Source organism: Impatiens glandulifera, unplaced genomic scaffold, assembly GCF_907164915.1.
Source record: "Impatiens glandulifera unplaced genomic scaffold, dImpGla2.1, whole genome shotgun sequence".
Taxonomy (NCBI): domain Eukaryota; kingdom Viridiplantae; phylum Streptophyta; class Magnoliopsida; order Ericales; family Balsaminaceae; genus Impatiens; species Impatiens glandulifera.
The window spans coordinates 21,960-44,686 of NW_025919459.1; the positions used below are offsets into that span (position 1 = coordinate 21,960).

The following is a 22,727-nucleotide window of genomic DNA, read 5'->3' on the forward strand; positions in this document are numbered from 1 at the left end:
TTATTTTATTATTTTTTTTTGAATTTACGATATCGAACGAATATTTATTCGCTTCCATGACTAGTTGATATAACTTCAATTTCCCGCTACAAGCCGACTCTCCCTCAATTTCATTTTCATAAGCAACTGTTCATATTCTTCTCTCTCTATCTCCCGGCGATAATCCAAACACTGAACGTCGAAACCCTAGATATTTCGTTTATACTACAAGGATTTCTTCTGAACATGACGGGTAACCAAGGCAACAACATGGAAGTGGATCATCCCATCGACTCCCGAGAGGTCGTCTTGCAAGTTTGTAGGAGCATAAACGAAACCGAAACTGCACCCACTCCGGCATCCAACGTCAATCCCAGCAATAAATCAGAGAGGTATGTTAATCTTATTGTGTTTATACTAATTTCACACATGTTTATTCAATTTATTTCCTATAATACTGATTTATGCTATCCCACCAAAATTAATGACTTCGAGGACATATGAAAGGAAGAGGAAGAGAAATCCGAAGACGAATACTAAGTCGTCATCGACTGCTGAATCAGTTTCCACAGTTGCTGTCGAAGCTACTGATGTTGCTGTAGGTACTGATGAGATTTTACCACCACCTGTTCCCTCTAAAAAAAAAACCAAAGTTATTCCTACATCCACTCCAACAGTCGTTGAAGAGTTACCAGAACCACCCCCAGAAACCACAAATATTTCTCCGTCTACTACCCCATTCGATGAAGAGTTTCCACCATCTCCCCAAAAAACCCAAACCATCAAGAAACGTAAACTGACATTTCTAACCAGATCATCACCTCATGACCTCGCTCAACTCATTCCTAAATTGAGCGTAGAACAGAGGGAAGCCGTGAAGGAAATCGGTTTTGGTTCTCTTCTTACAATGGGCGTCTCCAAGTGCCTGGCTCATTTTTCCAGACACGTAGTCCAATGTTTTGACCCGGATAAGAGTTCTCTGGTATTGTCCAACGGTGATGAGATCCGTATCGATGAAGATCTCGTACAGCTCGTGATGAACCTCCCTAGAGGGGCAACGAACGTAGTCGAGTCTGTTGGGTTGGACAAGACCAAGGACCCTAATTATTTTAATTTCTTGAGGGATTGGAAGACCAGATGGACCGGGGATGACTCAAAACCTCCCGAAACACTTTCTATGATCCCCAAGATGTTAAGTAACACAAGTGCAGACAACGATTTCAAAATCGACTTTGTTGTCTTTGTTGTCTCAAGTTTTTTATGTTCAGTTCAAAATTCACGAGCAAGGTAAACATGTATTCAAACCTATTATATATGTAATTGTATTTGTGAATACTAACACATGTATTTTTTTCATTTCAGGTTCAAAATTCTCAAATCCTTAATGAATGTTGATAACATAAAGGAACTAAACTGGTGCCACTTCACACTACAACGATTGCTTGACAGTGTAAGAAGTTGGAAAGAAAAAGCAAGTAAAGATAAAAATCCATATTTCGATGGACCTATAACCCTTTTATCGGTAAGTATTGTTGCCTCTCTTTTATATGATTTTTAGATATGTAATATTTTCTAACATGTTTCCCACTCCTTTACTCCAGATTTGCTACCTAGATGGTATTTTTGTGGAAGGTGAACGTATCCCCTACGAAAGAAAATTTCCAATTATCTCCTGTTGGGATGACGTCAGTGTGTTAGAGTTTACCAACTTAGAAGTTCGTGCCGGTGGTTTTGGGCTGGGCAGGGCTAGGGCGTGCCTAGCAGTTAAACAACCCGAGAATCCAGTTGACTCGGTTGAACTAAAAGAAGACGATAATGAGGTATGTGGAAACTATAAATTGACTCCCATTGTTCTTTATTAACCTGTTTTCAAGATTAATGATCTCTGTTTTTCTTAATGTACAGATGTTGACATCCAAAATCCTGCAAACTTTTAAAGATACAGCCCAACAGCTGAATTACCTATCAGGGGAGTTGGAGAAACGCAACATCGATCCGAAGCCCTTTTTTGAGGCCGGTTTCCTGAACCTCAGAGAGTCTGAAGGGTTCATGAAACACTTGAAGGTGGTGATCGATGGTCCGGTTCATGTAGGTGTGGAAGATCCTACAAGGGAGGCACTTGGGGACACTTTACAGTGTGCGGGCTTGAAAGTCAATAGTCCCCGGGTTGATTACACATGTGAGACTGCATTGGAGGACCATGCAGACAATCCAACAACACGGGTTGAACAGAATGATTTAGAGGATGCAGTTATGCCCCATCAAGAAAATCGTTCAGATCACGTGGAACCGTATGATCTCGATGATGCAGTTCTGCACAATGAAGATCAGTCACTCCCTGTTCAAACGAAAGATGTTGAGGATGTAGGTCATGACATTGACGATGAATCACTCCTTGTTGAACAGGATGTTGTACAGGCTGCATTTCAGCCCATTCAAGCCAAGTCACCCCCTTTTCAACCGGACGAACCTGAGGATGCAGTTATGCCACATCAAGAAAATCGTTCGGATCACGTGGAACCGAATGATCTCGATGATGCAGTTCTGCACAATGAAGATCAGTCACTCCCTGTTCAACCGAAAGATGTTGAGGATGTAGGTCATGACATTGACGATGAATCACTCCTTGTTGAACAGGAAGATGTACAGGCTGCATTTCAGCCCATTCAAGCCAAGTCACCCCCTTTTCAACCGGACGAACCTGAGGATGCGGTTCTTCCCAACAAAGATGCCTCACCCCGTGTTGAACCAACTGATCATGAGGGCGAAGTCAAGGAACCGGATGAGGTACCCCCAGTGCAGACACCCACTCTTGAAGACGATGATCATGGTGAAGGGAAGGAACCGGTTGAGGAACCCAAAGCGCAGCATGTTGAACCAAATGATCAGGGTGAAGGGAAGGAACATGTTGCGGAACCCATAGCTCAGTCTGTTGCACCAAATGATCAGGTTAAAGGCAAGGAAAAGGTTGAGGCTTCTAATGCCGTGGAATCTTCTGAAGATGAAGATGAAGGTGATGGGGGGGGATGCATCAACATTAGAGAATATCCTAAGAGGAAGATCACGAAAATTCCTGTGCACCTTCGATCCCCCTACATGCAACAGGTTGCAGATATGTTGGACCACAACATAACCAAGAAGGAACAGAGATTAGCCGATTTTGTGTTCGATGAAGACCTGCCTCCAATGTAAGTTACCTCTCATGCTTTTCGGAATTTCAAATATGAAATTAGTTAGTTATGGTCTTGTAAATGAATGTATTTTGCAGGGACGTTCTGTACGAAGGTGCACCGGGTAATATCACCCGTAAGCTATTTCAAACAGTGAAAATGGGTCGCGAAATTGCGAGCGAAGTTGTGGACGCTTGGTCCATAATTGTGCACTTCAAATGCCGTAGGTTGCCAAGGCATGAACCACGAATAATATGTTTTTCAACAATTTCACATGTAAGTGCTTCTCTTTTTTTGTGCTATGTATCCTTCAATGTTCATGACTTTGAGTCTCCACCCTTATTTTGCAGGTTAATCTGCAGTATGATAGGACCTTATTTTGTCAATCCCTTGAAGAAGACATGAGAAACTACCATGTCACAAAAGAAGACATCATCTTCGCTGACCTGGTATGTACATATCCCTCAATTCCAAGTAACGAGACTGCCATAAAATAACAAATGTTTATGTTCTTTTTGCAGATATTCCTACCTGTCGTCACTTCTGGACATTTCTTTCTTGTATGTGTGAATATTAAAGACTCCCAAATAAATGTCCTAGACAACTCCGGTCGTCCGCATAGAATGAAAATTTTGGACAAGTATGTCCAGTTGAGGAATCAAATCGACAGTTTTTCGACTTTCTTGGAAGGGCAAGGCATACAAAGATTTGCAGAGAAGGTTAAGATGTACAAGATAACGGCCCCAAAGCTGCCTTGGCAAGACCAAACAAACAAGACCGACTGCGGTGTATATTTAATGAGACATATGGAAACATATAGAGGAAAGATGAAGGGTTGGTCATGTGACATCAACGAAAATAATGTGAGTGTTTTTTATATGTAATTCTATGACATTTAACAATTTTAAATGTTCTTATAGTTTCTCTTGTTCTTTTGAAGGCCGACGAAGCTTTGAGTACATTGAGGATAAAATATTTATACAGAATTCTTATGTCTGAGCACAATGTCAATAGGTTCAAGTTAAAGACTGCAATTAGATCAAGATATTAGGGTTTTGTATGTGTGATACGGAATTATACTTGTACAGTAATTCTTATGTTCACACAGGTCAATTGACCTATTTTTAATGTATGGATGTTTGATATTGATTTATAACTTATAATGCAATTCAGATCTTAATGTATGTAAGGCAGTTCAGATCTTAATGTATGGAGTTATAATGAATTGCTTATAATGTATTGATGTTTGATATGTCTTCTTGTACACATATTTGTGAAATCCTAAACGATGTTATTTTCTTAACTGTATCTTTTAATATTCTTAAACGAAGATATATTCTTAACATGATGAAACTGATAAACTTGCAACCGTAAGATTGACATGACCACCTCTTGAAACGGAATTATCTTGTTATGTCTTCTTGTGGCCCTCTTCTTAACTATCAATTTTCAAATTCCTAAACGAAGATATCTTCTTATGTTCCTTTGTGCAATCCTTATTTTGAAAATCAGAGACGAAGATATCTTCTTCAATATATGTTTGCAAATTACTAAACGAAGATATCTTCTTCACTATATATTTTGAAATTCCTAAACGAATATATCTTCTTAATTTATTTTGGGGTACAGTCGACATTTCGAAACTAGGAGACGAAGATATCTTCTTCAATATATACTTTCAAATTCCTAAACGAAGATATCTTCTTCACTATATATTTTGAAATTCCTAAACGAATATATCTTCTTAATTTATTTTGGGGTACAGTCGATATTTCGAAACTAGGAGACGAAGATATCTTCTTCAATATATGTTTTCAAATTCCTAGACGAATATATATTCGTATTGACAAGAAATAAAAAATATAAGACGAAGATATATTCACAACATGTAATGCACCTACCGGAGTTATGTATTGATGTGAATTCAAGAACGAAAACTCATTTATTACTTCAACTACTGATGTATCAACTTCATCACTCTCATACCCTCACTCTCACCTCTCTCTCTGTTTTGACTCTTTCCTTCCCAAATCTCTATCTACCGGTGTCTTTCCTTCATTCCTTTAGCGTAAAACTCGTAAGATGGATGTAGAGATTGACCCAGACATGCTTGTTTTATCGCAGCAACAGCTGGAGCGATACTTAAGTCTGATCAACGATGACCCTGTACCTTTTAGTGTCTATCATGTAGATGAGATTCTTCCTCTATTACGAATAAACGTTAACGACGGACTGATGGCCCACATGCAAAGCAGATGGAATACGGACTCTCGTTCTTTTGTTATTGGGGAAATGCACATATGCCCGACGCTAGAGGACTTTGCTTCAATCCTTAGGTGTGGTACAAATGCACTCATGATCTTGCCTGTCCATCAAGATCCTCATATGGCCGTCCACATTTGCGACAGCTTCTATGGATGTACAATGTTTGATGCTCTCTTGTTTACCCTCCAACATGGATTTCTGAATATGACAAACATAGACGAGTACCTTTGTCGTGTCCAGGGAGCTGAGAGGACCATCAACCACACACAAAGCAAACTGATCATGCTTGTGGTTCTGGCTCATTTTTTTTATGTCCGGCTGCAGGACGCCGGCCTTCGGAAAGGATCCTGCGGGTAGTTCCTGCACTGATGGGAAACGCCCCAAACCTGGCTAGCCTGGTACTTGCTGAGACATTACTTGGTCTTAACGAATTTGTTCCCGAGGAAAACAACTATTCTCGCCGTGGATCACCTTTGGTTCTATACCTCTGGTTGTTAGACAAGTTGCATTGGTTGCCCCGTCCTTCAATTCCCTACACTTCCTTTGCCAATCTACAAGTGCAAAGGGTCAATGGACTCGTGCCTCCGAATTTTATTTCGGATATTCACCCAATTAGGTTCATTGTTCCGTGGTATCTGTTTACCGAAATGATGTACGAGATGAGGGGTTCTCCATTCATCATTTTGTTAGGCCTTCAGGGAACTACCTCCTACTGCACAAGTGTCATATACAGGCAATTTGGCCTACGGAATCCCCTACCTTCAAATGGACACAATCCTCCGGAGGACTTCCTGTTTACTCCTCAACATCTTTACTTAGAGTACGCATCAATAATTGAAAATTCTTTGACGGTTTTCATCCCCAACCGATGGATCAATGCTGTGAACGAAGCCATTCAGCTATACATTCCACCCGTCATCGAACATGAGGTCGTGTCGCTGACAGGACCGATAGACGAGTCATCCTCTCATGAATCAGACTAGAGCTTCATTTGTGTTGTTGAACAGCTATATTTTTGGTTAATCTGTGCAATACTTATGTAAACTGATTATGGAATGGTTTTGTGTATTCAACAATATTATGAAGTTATGTTTGATTATAGTCTGAAGTTATATTTTACATTATGTAGTTATTTAATTCAGGAGTGATATAAATCGACTCATTGTCGTTATGTTTGATTCTTTGATTGCAATTTGGATGTCATGATCAATTCAAAGTATAATGTAAAACAACTGATCTGTTCATGTAAACCCCTTAGATTGATCAATCGATTGGTTATTCGCTTCCTTACACAATATCTAATCAGTAAATCGAACGGGCATTTCTTCGCCTGTAAAACCCTTGAAAACGAAGATGATGTCGCATCCAATCTTTGAAGTTACATATTATTATTGACACTTTCATGTCATACTGTGATGAATTTGAAAACGAAGAATTATTCGCCAGTAAGTTTCTATATTAAACACAACATTGTTACGAAACGAAATAATATTCGCTTGATCTTCATATTTGAGGTCGACCACATTGAACGGAAATGTATTGAAAATATATTTCATCATTGAAAAAAGCAATCATTTCATATCTATGGATTACTGTATGCAGCCTGTAATGACATATCAAATCGGAACAGTGTGCAGTATTGTTGTCACGTCACAAAAAATAATAAAAATTATATTTTAATAAAGTTGCAAATTATGATTTTTTTTCAATTTTTAAACACACGAATTCATCTAATTATATATGAAAAGAAGCGAACATATATTCTTGTTCAGTGAAAATTGCAAATTATGAGGAATTCATTTGAAGCGAATAAATCTTCGCTTGAATGAATTTGAAGTTGAAGTACATGTGAAACAGACAAGCCTTACATGAGAAGACCCTATACACCTGATGTAAGTACACCAACGCTTGTATGTGAAGACGAAAATGATGAATGAATGTGGGAGGAAAATACACGCCGCGAATAAATCTTCGCTACAAACCATTTTTCAATTTCTATCCGTTAATCACATTTTATTTTTATTTATAATCATTACACATCGAATCGGACCAAAACTTACATTTAAAATCATGGCAATGATATGACTTATGGGCAACGTATACTTAGCCAGAAGAGTAGATATGATAATACTTTATTATTTCTAACAAATTCGTTATTTTATTAATGTTTAATGACATGTGCATGAAAATATAAATAACAAAAAATTATTATAATTCGACGTACAAATTTTCATTACAAGTTTCATAAACATTTCCCCGTTTCATAAACATTTGTACATTTTAGCAATATTCATCTGCATCTCCAGCTTCAAGGCATCTCCATTGAAGCAACCACAGCGGATCTCCAGCTTCAAGGCATCTCCATTGAAGCAACCACAGCGGATCTCTCACGCATAACTGGGGTCATACACCTGTTGAGTTATCTCTTGAGATGTTTTCCATCCCAGGGAATCTCCCAAATCTGGCTCTTCCCGCCAGCAGTGTACACGAATGATCTTCATTTGATCGGTAGTTACCAAGCATTCGTGTACACTGAAGATGTTTTCCACCAGTTCATCTTCATTGTACAAGTTTTCCATCACAGAGAATCTCCCAAATGATACATCCAAACAAACTATATGAAAAAAACACACAATCTCAACAACAACGCTCAATAGATATTTCATGCTGCCGACGAAGATTGTTCATGTAATCCCTACATTTATAGCAAACAGAAAATCTTTTTTCATCATAAATTATTGAGATCTATTGATTCAGAAAAAGTAAATTTCCCGTGATGAAATATCAAATCGGAACAGTGTGTAGTCGCTTTGTCACATCATTAAAAAGCAATTTCATTCACGAAAAAGTAATAACACTTAATAATATTAAATAAAAGAAATAATTCAATATTGTCATTCACATTATATTAGATAATTAATTATTTGAACATTAATAAAAATATTTTCATGAATAATTATAAAATTATATTCAATATTATACTATAATAGTATTGCTATATGAACAGGGAATAGATCTGAGCTAAAATAACTCCATAAGCGAAGAAATCTTCGCCACAATTGTTTTCGACCCGTCCCCCGTGTACACCCCCCATATACAACAATGAGAAGCCCGCTTGTCTGTCATGGAAAGACACTATAACGTGTATGTGTAGACCAAAATTAAATGTACTTAAAATTTCCCTTTAAATACAGTAGGCAGTCCTTTGTTTTGTCACATCATGCAGAAATTATATGTCATCATTGAAAAAGAATTGTGTTTTTGTATAAAACCCTATAAAGAAATCATTTCATATCTATGGATTCAGTAAAAGTATTAAGCCTGTCATGACATGTCAAATCGGAACAGTGTGTATTATTTTTGTCACATCACAAAAATTAAAAAATAGTATATTTTAATAAAGTTGCAAATTATTTTTTTTCCAATTTTTACACACATGAATTCATCTAATTATAGATGAGAAAAAGCGAACATATATCCGTGTTCAGTGAAAATTGCAAATTGTGAGGAACACATTCAAGCGAATAAATCTGCGTTTGAAAGAATTATAATTTGACTTACATGTGAAACACACAACCCTTACATGAGAAGACCCTGTACACCTGATGTAAGTACACCAACGCTTGTATGTGAAGACCAAAATTATCAATGAATGTGGGAGGAAAATACACGCCGCGAATAAATCTTCGCTACAAACCATTTTTCAATTTCTATCCGTTAATCACATTTGATTTTTATTTATAATTCATTATCGAAATAGTTTTGTACGGTACATCATATCTTAAAGTAATCATTACACATCGAATCGGACCAGTCTTCATTATTTTAGATAGGAAACATCATTCATAATTTATATATTGTTAATTAAAAAGTTTAGGTGATGTTTGATCTTCTCTTGTTACACTTATTATCGAAACCAAATATTTATATTATTAAATGCTGAATACTACTGTCTTAAATTAAAAAATTTCATTTACTATAATTAACCTTATATGAAATATTAAATTATTCATACATAACAAACATTATATTTATTGCATCAGTGTCAAAGTAAAATTTATATATTGTCATTTATATTTGCAAACAAAATTAATTAAATTAAATTCACAGCTCAATGAAAAATGAAATTAATACAATGAAGCGCCAAAAAATTTATAAACCTGTCAAGTCAACTGTCACAAAGTCTCAGGCTTTATGATGACGGCCAGTCAATCGCTACCAGCGAATCAAATGTCATTCGTTTAGATTGGATACGATCTCTGAGATTTGCAGAGCGAAGATTTGTTCGTTTATTCAGCATTGAGAAGCAAATAGTTGTTCATTTTGTGTGAATTTGTTTTCAAATAATGTGAAATAAGAAAGACATGTACAAAGCGAAGATATATTCGTACATTGCGGAGTTCTGCACGAATACATCCTCGACTATTGTAATATGTTACTTTTCATAATGCATAATTACCTTTCACACTTCAGGAGCGAATATCGCTTCGACTCGTACTAAGTTCATGAGAAACTCCTTATACATGTTTGTGAAAACCGATACGGCCTCATGAAAATACATTCACACTAACAGTGCACTTTGCCAAGTGAAACTGTAAAACATCGGAAGCCCGAATCCGGCCGTCATACACCCAGGTTATTCTACCATCTGACCTAGCGCTGTCGTCTCCGGCATTTCGACTACCAATCCATTTGTCTTCCGGTTAGTATCTTCGGCTCCAGCCAAAATGGTAAGAAGTGTTTACGGTTGCATGCTTGTGTCTATTTCGTTTTCTTAGTTTAGGTCATTCGAATCTAAATGTGAATTTAACATCTCAGAATCAGGATTCCGATATGCAAATAGTTCCATATACTGAATCCACGACTGAAGTGAACACACTAAGGTAATTACGCGAATGTTACAATTGTACAAATTTGACTATATTTGGATTAGGTAAGTAAGCCAATTTGCTAATGATAATCTAGTGTTCAACAAAGGAAACGAAAACCCGATGCATCAGGCACGCCCACGACACCACTGGATATTCTGGCCAACGCGGCGAATGAAGCACTCAGTGAGAACCAGGTTCAGAAGAAAAGAAGAAGGACTCGTGACCCTGATGTCGATTTCAAGAGCAGAACCTCTCCATCGGGCCTTCATCACCTGATTAACAGGTTATCTGAAGAACAGAAGCAGGCTGTGAGGGACATAGGATTTGGTTCCCTTCTGTCACTTGGCATATCAAAATGCCCAATTCAATTCTCACGCTGCATTGTGAGTCTATTAAATCCCAGAAGGAGGAGCATCGTCCTACACAGTGGAGAGGAGTTGCAGATTGATGAAGAGGATGTTCAATGTGTATTGAACATACCCAGAGGTGAATTAGTAGTGGCAGAGTGTTTAGGAAATCAGACGGACGACAAGGTGTACAAGGACCATCTCACGGCTTGGAGAAGGAGATGGGGATTCGAGAACAGTGGAGGTCCTTCAACCTACCAAATGCCTGACAAAATTCTACAGAACACAGAAGGAGACAGTAACTTCAAGATGGACTTCGTGGTGTTTGTTGTATCCAGTTTTTTGTGGACCTCCCAAAATCCACAGTGCAGGTATACCCAAAGAACCTAGCATTAATTCTGTGATCTCATTTAGAACTTCAATATCATTTTAAATGGCTTGAGTCACTACTTTTTTATTTTCAGATTCAAAGTACTGAAATCCCTCATGGATGTATCTAAAATCAAAGACTACAACTGGTGCAAGTTCACGTTAGACGGGCTAGTCGACAGTGTTTATAAGTGGCAAGCAAAGAAGACATCCTATTTCCATGGACCATTAACCTTTCTTTTGGTGAGTTTAGAAATCTATTTGCTGGAGGTTGTACATTCCTAATTTTTTGATGACTTTGAACGTAACATATATTTGTTCATGCTAATGTATCAGTTGTGCTACTTGGACCGTGTGGTTGAGTTCAAGGTAAACAGTCAGATCTCAAGGAGTTTTCCTATTTTAGGATGCTGGGACGAGAAGAAGATGTACGAAAGGGTTGAGTATGAGGCTGCACAGGGGGGGTTTGGACATGGTAGGGTGGTTGCTCGCATAGCCATTCCGAATGAGCAACCACCGATGCAACAAAATGTGCAGCCAACACCACCACAATCTGGAGATGACCATCCAACTGAGCATGCTCCAATTACCCAAAACCTGGCGTCATGTTTGAGGAAGGTTGCGGCCGCTGCCGAAGAATTGGCACAAGGGGCTAAATATCTGAATGAGATGCACCAGATAAACGCCATGGAACTTGTACAGTCTGCATTTGAGCCATTGGCCACGGTGCTAAACTCCAATGCAATCCTGAGGGAAGGCTTACAGCGGAGTCTGGACCAAAAAAAAAAGCAGCAGCCCAGAGGAAGTGGCATTAACCCCAACACAGTAGCCACCACCCAAGCGGAAGGCAACACCCTTCCTACCCACAACCCTGCCAACACCAATCCAACTGCCCCATCGAACAAGAACACATTCACCCCCACCACCGAAACGAAGACAAAAGCCAACCACCCACCAACGGCCCCATCCAACAAGAGCACCCTTTCTCCCAACATCCCAAAAAATATCAACGCAGACAACCAAGCCAAATCCAACCCCCATCCTCTAAACACCCTAGACCACACACAAACCACCCTCACACCAACACCCCAATCCCACAAGAACCCCATTCCACTCAAAACAGATACCAAAACCCCAGCCCCACCCCCTCCAATGGCACAAGCCAAAGCCAACCCCCTTCCTCCAATCAAAACCACACCCCCTCCATTGGCCCAAGCCAAATCCAACCCCCTTCCTCCTCTCAAAACCACACCCCCTACAATGGCACAAGCCAAAGCCAACCCCCGTCCTCCAATCAAAACCACACCCCCTCCAATGGCCCAAGCCAAATCCAACCCCCTTCCTCCTCTCAAAACCACACCCCCTCCAATGGCACAAGCCAAAGCCAACCCCCGTCCTCCAATCAAAACCACACCCCCTCCAATGGCCCAAGCCAAATCCAACCCCCTTCCTCCTCTCAAAACCACACCCCCTCCAATGGCACAAGCCAAAGCCAACCCCCTTCCTCCTCTCAAAACCACACCCCCTCCAATGGCAGAAGCCAAAGCAGACCACATTCCTCCACTCAAAACCACACCGCCTCGAATGGCACAAGACCAACCCAAAGCCAACCCAATTACTCGCAAAACAGAAACCAACACGAACACCAGCACTCCAACCACCCCAGCCCTGCCTCCTACCCTAATTATCCCAAAAAAAGAGGAAGCAGGACCTTCAAAGGCCTTAGACGTCCAAAGAAAAGCCCCACGAAATTTGAAAACTGATTGGTTAACCGATGTCATCAAAACCGAAACCAACCAAAACTCCCCTTCTTTGGCTTTGGTTAAAAAGGAACCTGAAGAATGCATCTCCAGTCTACCACCGCCACTTCAAACCGCCTCTTCTTTGGAGATAGTAAAGAATGAACCTGAAGAAGGCATCTCCAGTCTACTACCGCCACTTCAAACTGGCTCTTCTCGTCCAAACATGCAAACGAAAGAATGGCTTAAAGCCTTGGAATTGCCTCCAGCTTTGAAAACCCCACATTTCAATAAAATGTTTAGGGATGAAAAGAAACTAACAAACTTTCAGAAGATTTTTGTGGGTTTCGTATTTGCTGGAGGACTTGATCCAAGGTAATGTTTCCTGCAAATGCTTAATTATTCCTAAAAAATAGGAATTGTACACCATTTTGAAACATGTTTTGTTGTTTTCATGCAGTGAAATGTTATTTATTGCGGAAAACCTATGTCTACACGTGACGCGCGGGGACATGCTTACAATGGCTGATCAAACATGGGTAGACAGTATGATTATTGACGTTTGGTCATACATTTTGCACGACCTGTCTAGGAAAAATGTAAAACGTCGTTACAAGAAGATTTTCTACACAACCGTGCTCACAGTAAGTTGTACTAGCACTGTTATTTATGAATTATGTTATTCTTGTGAGACTAAAGACTGCTGCAAACAGATTTTTCGTGAAGGTGGGATAACTACCCGAAACAAATTCAATGACAGGTTCTGTCTAGAAGCTCGGGCTTTCCAAATTTCGAAAATGGACCTCTTGGAAGTGGACCTCGTAAGTACATCTCTGGGTGTGATACCTTATACTATCATTTACCACTCAGTTCAAATCTAATCTTTTTTAATTCTATCCACAGTTGTTTTTCCCAATCATTGATGACAGACATTTCTACTTGGTTTGCTATAACTTCATACAAAGGCAATTTCAAGTAATTGATAACAAGCGACTACCTATGCAATCGCCCTTCGAAAGAAGATATAAGAATGCACAAATCTTGGTATGACACTACAATTAAAATTTATAATAGTTCAATCTTGGAATTCTAGTAGCAATAAAATACATTACATAATGTTGTTTGTAATGATGTATCAGGATGACTACATTCAACAATATATGAACGACGTAGACCCCGTTCTTGCTAAAAAATATGGCGGTTTGGAAAAGATTTGTTTGAAATTGCCATGGCAAGATTCAAAGAATTACACTGACTGCGGCATTTTTTGCATGAGACACATGGAGACGTATGAAGGTGAGGTGAAGGGGTGGAAAACTGGCTTTGGAGTTAAAAGAAATGTGAGGAACCAAATAAAGACATTAAGGATGGAATACTGTTGGCGTGTCATTGGCTCGGAGCTCAACAAGGCCAGGAGCAAGGTCTACAATTCCTGCCGTAAATGGATAAGTCAATGAATTAGGAACTGTATACATATTGTGTAATTTAATTTTACAAAAATTTTAGTTCGCATGAGTACAATAATGTACTCATAGACAGATGGGGTAATTAAACTATTCCTATAATTGTAATGATTTATTGTTACCATAAAGAATATGTTGTGTAATTTCAATTCTCAAAAATTGTTACTTCACATCCTCACACTAATGAACGTGTATACATGAAGTGTGTTTTTTATGAAATTTGATTTTCAAACACTTGTTCAATTATGTGTTAAATGAATAAATTAAGTGAAATAAACATGAGACGCATAAATATTCGCTTCAAAGACCTTCTCTTCATAAAATATGTATGTGAAGCCTCGAATTTCATGAAAGAAATATGAAGAGAATAAATATTCGCCTCTAATACATATTTTCGATGAAGCGAATACATATTCGCCTCAAATTATTGATAATGTAAAGCGACCATCTCATCCATGAGATGGGGGATGACTTGTCATGTCACTGCACTTACCCCGACATGTAAATACCAGTTTCAACATAAAGATCAATTTCATCAGACAAATATGAGGAGAGTAAATATTCGCCCGAGATACATGGTGAGGTACAAGCGAACACATATACGCCTCAGTTTTATGTTTCATTTTGTCAATAAAAAACTAAAAGGATAATTAATATTAGTTCACTGGGGGCGAATAAATATTCGATTGATTTAGGTGTTTGTAATTTTTTAGAAATGAATTAGTGTGGTCATTCATTTGGTATTTCATAAAACTTCGCATGCATACATTCGACCTTATTCTTTGTTTCAAATCCACCGTACATACAATACTATATACATATCAGATTTCACATGAAACTGGAATTCGATAGTTGAGATGACAAAAGAACAGTGAACGGAGTATTGGCGTCCATGCTCAAACTTTCGTCCCATTGTTGAGGAGTTGAGAACTGATGAGTTGTCGTTGGCATTGCACTTGATGGCTGGAAAGGAATATCAAATTTATTTAAAAGTATGTTATTATATGACTATTAATAACACAATTATTAGTAAAGAAGGTAAGTCAGCAATTTCATACCGGAATATGTGATTCACTAGTTATTCCTGTTGATTTTCGTTTTCTTGAGTTCTTCTCCAGTCCACCTTTCCTTCTCTTACCCGACTTTGTTGGCTTCTTAGTTTTCATTCCTTTTGCTTGAACAGGGGCACCCTCGGCAGAACGTGATAAAGCGGTTGGTGGAGTTTGCATATTTATACTCTCCTGCAATTTTTTATCCACAAATGTGCACTGGCTCAGCATGATTTCTTTGACATGATTGTAAGTGTCATCTCTTTCGGCTGCCTTGGTAAATAAATGCATGGACAACCCACACAAATCTCTGTATCTTATGTTATGAAGCTCACTCGGATCAACATTAGTACTGTCCACGATTGGATCAGTTCCAAATATTCCATCTTTGGCTGTTCTTGTCCACCTCTTCAATATCAACGCCGGAGGAATCTTCAACACGTCAATCGTTGTGAAAATCTTTAGGATGTGAGCACACAAAATCCCTCCAAATTCAAATTTACAGCAGCTACACTCGATATTCCTATCGTCATTCTTATGAACTATAACTGTATGAGAGCATCTCCTAGTGTGGGGTGTTACCTTGTATTTTCTGTGTGTGTCGACATCCTCTAACATTTCTACACCACAATCATGCGACATAAACCATTGTTGTTCAAAGCACTTGAAGACCTCTGGGGTGTAAACTTTGCAGGCATCCTTTAAGATCAAAACTGGATAGTTAAGACTTGGTTGGCTGGTAATTGATTTGAAATCAGCCTTCAACACATCATATCTTCTTTCATCGAGTAGTCTTTCAAAGTGTTTGAAAAATTCTAAATACTTGTGTTTGTAGGAGCAGTACCGTTTCAACATACTGTTCATACTCTCACTTCTCTGTGTTGTCGTCATATCAGCACAAAACATTTGTCGTCCATACACTAATGCCCACTTTCGCCTGATGCTAAACATGCGTTTCAACCAATCGTTGTTTTCAAGCCCGTAGTTTGTCAACATTTGATTCCAAGCTTCAACAAACTCTATCTCTTCTTCAAAATCATATATACACGAAGAAAAATCTTTAGAAAAATCTCGGAAATTATGGAACACCGAGCTAAGATGTATTGCTGCATTTTGAAATATGTGCCAAATACAGAGACGATGATTTGTTTCGGGCCATTGAGACGCCAAGGCCTTAGCCATGGCCGCGTCTTGATCTGTAAGAATGGTTTTTGGTTTTTTCCCATGCATAGCTTTGGTGAAAGTCTCAAACAACCAATCAAAAGTCATCGCAGTTTCATCGTATAATAGAGCTGCTCCAAAAAGAATTGATTGTTTGTGATGATTGACACCTACAAAAAGCGCAACTGGACGACCTTCATTATTCTTCTTGTATGTGGTGTCAAAACTGACCACGTCTCCGAAGTATGAATAATCGGACCGCATGTTGGAATCACACCAAAAAATATTCGTTATCAAATCGTCCGCATCAAGTTGAAAAGCATTATAAAAACCAGGATCATTGGATTGTTTTTTCTGCAAATACTCTAATACACCCCCTGTTTCCCCAAAATTACACTCTCTGGTTCTTTTCGTGCGCAGGTAATTTTTGTAATCCTCAGGAAGAAAACCTAGATTCTCCCTTCCACCGATTTGTTTAGACATTAGAGCATGTGATGACTTAGGAGGAATTCCCACGTTAGTGGCCATCTCGATATGTAAGCCTGCAACTGCAGAAATATTCCTATGGCATCTATACAGGTGAGTTTTCTTTGGACTTGCAAGAGGATGACTATGATCACTAATAAAATTTACCACTTGGAACTTTCCATTGTCTGCCCTCTTTATCCTCAATTTCGCTTCACAACAGAACCGAGTCACAGAACGTCTACGTTTCACATAGACATCACGTTTGTCCTTTCCCCGTTCACCCTATGCACTACAACAAAAAACTCTATCCAGTATTTTACCCTCCTTGTCTACATGTTTTGAACTGCGCCTTATACCAAATCCTATTAGTTTAGCGTATGCTAAGTAGAATACGTAGCCTTCTTCTTCACTCTCAAATTCTCTACCTAAAAGTGGAATTAAGTTGGATTCGATGTCCTCCAAAAGTTGGCCGTTTCCATCGAAATTCAATTGACGACGACAAGTAGCAGATTCGCTGTTCAGTTTGAACACGTGGAAATTTAGGTTCAACTAACCAGAACTTGTAGATTATTGGAAAATGAAAACAATATAAGCGAAGAAAGCTTCACTTCAACAGTATGAAGATTGTAATATTAGGCGAATATAGTTTCGCTTCATAACATGTTATCTAATAATATATTAGTGAAGAGATCTTCGCTTACATGTGCACTACAAAAATGGGAGAAGTTAAACAATGTTACCTTAAATCAATAATATCATTCTCGTCCATATCATTCTCGCTGATACGTATTCCTTCCTGATAATCAAACAGAACAGAACATTTCATGTCGAGTATTCAAAAAACATAGAAAAGGTTGGGACGAAAAGTAAAGAAGGTGTAGATGACATTCAAAAACATACCATTTTATAATTTAGGAAGATGGATTGATATTATAATGAAGTCTCCGGCGAAGGAGAGGTCGATGGTAGACAATGTAGTATAGCTCCGGCGAAGAAATGGTCGTACAGTAGAGAGAGAGAAGAGTACAAAGTTGTCTAGCTTAGCAGCATGGCTTGCTGCATGCAGCATTTAATGAAAAGGTGGCAGGTGTTAGGTGGCGGTGAGGTGACTTGTTAAAAAAATTATTTCATTTTAATAATTAAATGACAAAAATTATTATGAAATTAAATTAATAAATCAATCAATCAATCAGTAAGCGAAGATTTCTTCACATTATTATTTTGACAATTGTTTTACAAATATTATTTTGACAGTAGTTTTAAAAAATATTAATTATTTATCAAATTTATACTTCAAGTTATACAGTATTTCTTAATGTTTCAAGATTTAGTTAAATATAAGGCTCATCTTTTAAAAAAATACAATTGGAAGAACAAAAAAGATAATTCTGAAATCAAATATGACATTGAATTTTCAAGAATGCAAAATATTCAAATAATTTGTAAGTAACAAATTAAACCAACACATGTCTATTACAAAAACAAAGGCTGCAAATCACAAGCAGCAATGGATTCTAGCAAGCTTGTGTGAGGAACACCAAAAACATCCAAATATGTCTTCAGAGGATTCTCTGCCTCAAATACCCAAACAAGTTCATTAACATCGTGCCGAGACTTGTCGTATACAACTATAGTTTTGTCGTCCTCGGGCTCGATAAATGGATTCTCCATTTCTTTAGTTGTACCTCCTCCAGCAATTACAAACCCCATAAGATCAAGTTTGTAAGCCGGGATGAATTCCCCTGCAAATATGAAGGTGTAACTGTCGAAGAGTTTGGGCAGCTGAAAGAAAATACAAAACATTATTAGTAATCATGGACAATTGAATATCATATGGAGGAGTAGGAATAAGACAAAACTTACATTGTTCAAATACCGCATTCTGCCAGCTCTTGGACCGCCCACAGTCCCATGATTATCTCGCTGCACCTCGTATGGTTCCTCGTCCACGTAACAGTTAGATCTGATTGATGATTTTATCCCTGTATAAAAGCAATAGGTGTTTTTAGTTTCATATATGTTAAAATGAATATTGAGTTAACAGTAAAGGGTTAACAATAACAGAGTCTCACAATCAATGGTAAGGACCCAACTCCCGTTCAATATGCCCTTCAATACTTTGATAGTGCGACCGCATCCACCATTAGAATCGGTGGATGCTATGACGTGGGTCACATCGTCTCTCCACCTCATTGACACCGTGGCACCACATGTGTTAGCATATTGTTGCATCAAGTGCTGTTTAAGAACAAACATAAATATTTCAGTTAAACAGGATGAAAACTTAAACAATAAGGAAAAAAAAGGGAGAAATGTCACGAAGAGTACTATCTCTTCACTTGTTAATTGATTTGGGCATAAAATCCAGTCTTTGCCAAAGTTTTGGACGGATGCTGAGGCAGTTGCCTGCACGAGCATTAAAAAAAAACGGTCTTTGTTACACTAGGGTTTCATGGAAATAATATCCCAAAACATAACAATAGGTAACTTATCCTAAATAACATTGATTTACAGTGAAGGTGACATTTTGACAGTAGGGTTTCCTAAAGATGAAAGAGACAACAACATCACATAACAGAATCTAGTGTAGTAGTTCCATAATCCTAAATATGAAAAGTTACTATTCAGGAATACGTACCATTGTGGAGTCGTGAAGAAGTGGATTCAGGTTCGGTCGACGGGGAGCCGGTTACGAATCGCCGTGAAAAGGAGGCAAGAAGAGAGAGATGAATCGGGCGGAAATGATTATAAAATAATCATATTAGGGGGTATATATATTCATGTAACCGGGGCGAACATGTCTTCTTTCGAAAAGCGACTATTCATTCCATGTAACATGACACAGGGACCAGGGGCGAATAAGTGTTCTCTCGAGAAGCGACTATTCAATCCATTTTACATGGAACATGGTCTAGGCGAACAAATATTCTTTTCCAGAAAAAAAATTTTAATAAATAAAAAAAGTAATGAATTAATTGAAGCGAATATTATATCGCTGCATGTCATTTTAAATTAATTAAATTAACATTTATAAATAAACGAAAAAAAAATATATTAAAAAAAATCTAGCCGGTAATTGAGGCGAAGATTTGTTCGGTTGCTGCATGTCATCTTCAATTAATTGAATTAATATTTACTAAACGGAAATATAAAATCCATGTCATTTTGGTCTTCACATAGACGGGTAAGTGTCTTCACATGGTAGGCAAGCGGTCTTCTCATGGGTGGGTAGGGGGGTTTTACATGAGGTTTTTATTAGAATGAATTGAAGCAAATATATCTTCGCTCATGAAGGTCTCCAGCCAAAAAAATTAAATAAAAAATAAAATTAAAAATAGCAAAGTAATTGAGGCGAAGAATTGTTCGGTTGCTGCATGTCATGTCATCTTCAATTAATTGAATTAATATTTAATAAACGGAAATATAAAATCCATGTCATTTTGGTCTTCACATACACGGGTAAGTGTCTTTACATGGTAGGCAAGCGGTCTTCTCATGGGTGGGTATGGGGGTTTTACATGAGGTTTTTATTAAAATTAATTGAAGCAAATATATCTTCGCTCCTGAGGGTCTCCAGCCAAAAAAATTAAATAAAAAATAAAATTAAAAATAGCAAAGTAATTGAGGCGAAGAATTGTTCGGTTGCTGCATGTCATGTCATCTTCAATTAATTGAATTAATATTTAATAAACGGAAATATAAAATCCATGTCATTTTGGTCTTCACATAGACGGGTAAGTGTCTTTACATGGTAGGCAAGCGGTCTTCTCATGGGTGGGTAGGGGGGTTTTACATGAGGTTTTTATTAGAATTAATTGAAGCAAATATATCTTCGCTCCTGAGGGTCTCCAAGCAAAAAAAATGAAATAAAAAATTAAATAAAATTCCTAGAAAGAAAATGAATGAATGAATTAATTGAAGCGAATATTATATCGTTGCATGTGCTTTTTAATAAATTAAATGAATATTTAATAAACGTAAATATAATATCCCTGTCAATTCGGTCTTTACATGGACGTGTAAGTGTATTTTCATGGAAGGCAGGCGGTCTTCTCATGGGTGGGTATGGGGGATTTACATGAGGGTCATGGCAACGGGCGTGTAGATCTTCGCTCACATCGCATCTCACCCTTCCCTCTGACACGGTCCCGGAGCGAAGATATCTTATCTGTTTATCATCTGACTATTATATTATTTCCTGGCGTTAACAGGCGCTTCCGTTAACGGCGTCTTGTGTGAACCCGGGCCTAAACCCGGATTCCGGATTCTCACTCCCTCCGTCTCCTGCCCAGATTGATTTATTATTAAAATAATAATGCTGCAATCTGATTGGTCCGCCACAGGGGAACACGGCAATCGGTAGCAGAAGATCTGAACTCATTTTAAATATCTCTTATACATGTTTTTGTTTAAAACAATTAGACTATTTCAAACACTACAAAATGAATAACTTAATTCAAAATATGAACAATGTTTATATAGCCTAAATTCTAACATTTGATAACTAATTTAAAACAATTTATCGCTTAAGGTTTTAAATAGTTGTGTTTCATTGATTTTGATTGAAAGTTATTTTGACTAATAAATTTATTTCGTCTTTAAATTATATTCATTCTTACTAAAAGACTATAGTTGTCTTTTTAGTGTAAGTCAATTGACTGATTCAAATATATACTACTGATTTAATTACGAAATCATATTTTATATTTCGTACTCTCTATTATATTCTTTACATTTTAATTTTATGATTATCAAATAAGTTATTATTCTTCAACATCAATATTCTTTATTTCTTAATTAAAGATAATTTTGATGGCACAACACAAATACAAAAAATTTAAATATAGAGAAGACGAATGAGTAACAATTTCGTCATTGCTTTAATATGCAATATCTTTATTTGGGAACGAAGTTTAAAAGTCGTCTCAAAACAAAAGTGATTATTTTTTTCTCTTAGTAGAACTTAGAAAAAAAATTGAATATACAATATATACGATAATTTTGTTCATATTTTTAACACAAATTAATTATTGTATAACATTACAAATATATAAATAGGAATTTTAAATAAAAATAAATGTAAAAAAAAATCAAACAAGATTATGCATATAAACATATTTTAAATTTAATTAAATGCAATAAAATATATTATAAAAGGCATTATATTTAATATTTCATTGAAATAAGTTGTATATGAAATATGATATATTAATTAATATAAAGTTTTGATCCCACATCGGAAGAAAGAACGAAGGGAAGAAGGGAATGCATGTATAAATTAAACGTACTGGGCCAACTTGAAAATTACTTACCTGGACGGAGTCCATAGGTGATCAAGTAGACCTATGGCTTAGGTTAGCGGGCTTCATTGCACTTTGATGTTGCGCTCGCCTAAGGTCAGCCCATTGTGGATGATCCTACGTCATAATTTGTGGCAGTGGGGGCCTGCGTTCGCGCGGCTCCTTTTCAATTCAAGTTTAAATAATTTTTAGTTATAAAATATTATATAATAGTAGTTATATTTAATTCATTATTATCTTAGTAATAAAATGTGAAATATTATTTTATTGTGTTCATGAAAATTATGTACAAAAATATTGTTATCAAATTAATCTTATTGAATAAATATTAGTTTATAAATATAAAAAAAAATATGTTAATTAACTTAAGCTACATTGATCCTTTATTTATAGCTTAATAAATATAATATTTATTTTCATAATAAAAAATGAAACAATTTGAATATTAACACTAATAACTTAAGATACTATAAATGATTAATTATCTGAATTATTATTTAATGTTACTAAAATTGTAAAAATATTTTGTATAATTATTTTAGTAAG

The 22,727-nt window shown here is 37.1% G+C and overlaps 1 non-coding gene and 1 pseudogene across 1 annotated transcript; both read left to right on the forward strand.

The window, feature by feature from the left end:
• Positions 1–22,727, forward strand: part of LOC124918009 — a 39,252-nt pseudogene that overhangs the window by 3,775 nt on the left and 12,750 nt on the right.
• LOC124918022 lies at positions 22,186–22,347 on the forward strand. The gene has a single exon (XR_007097291.1). It is a non-coding gene; the product is annotated as a U1 spliceosomal RNA (small nuclear RNA).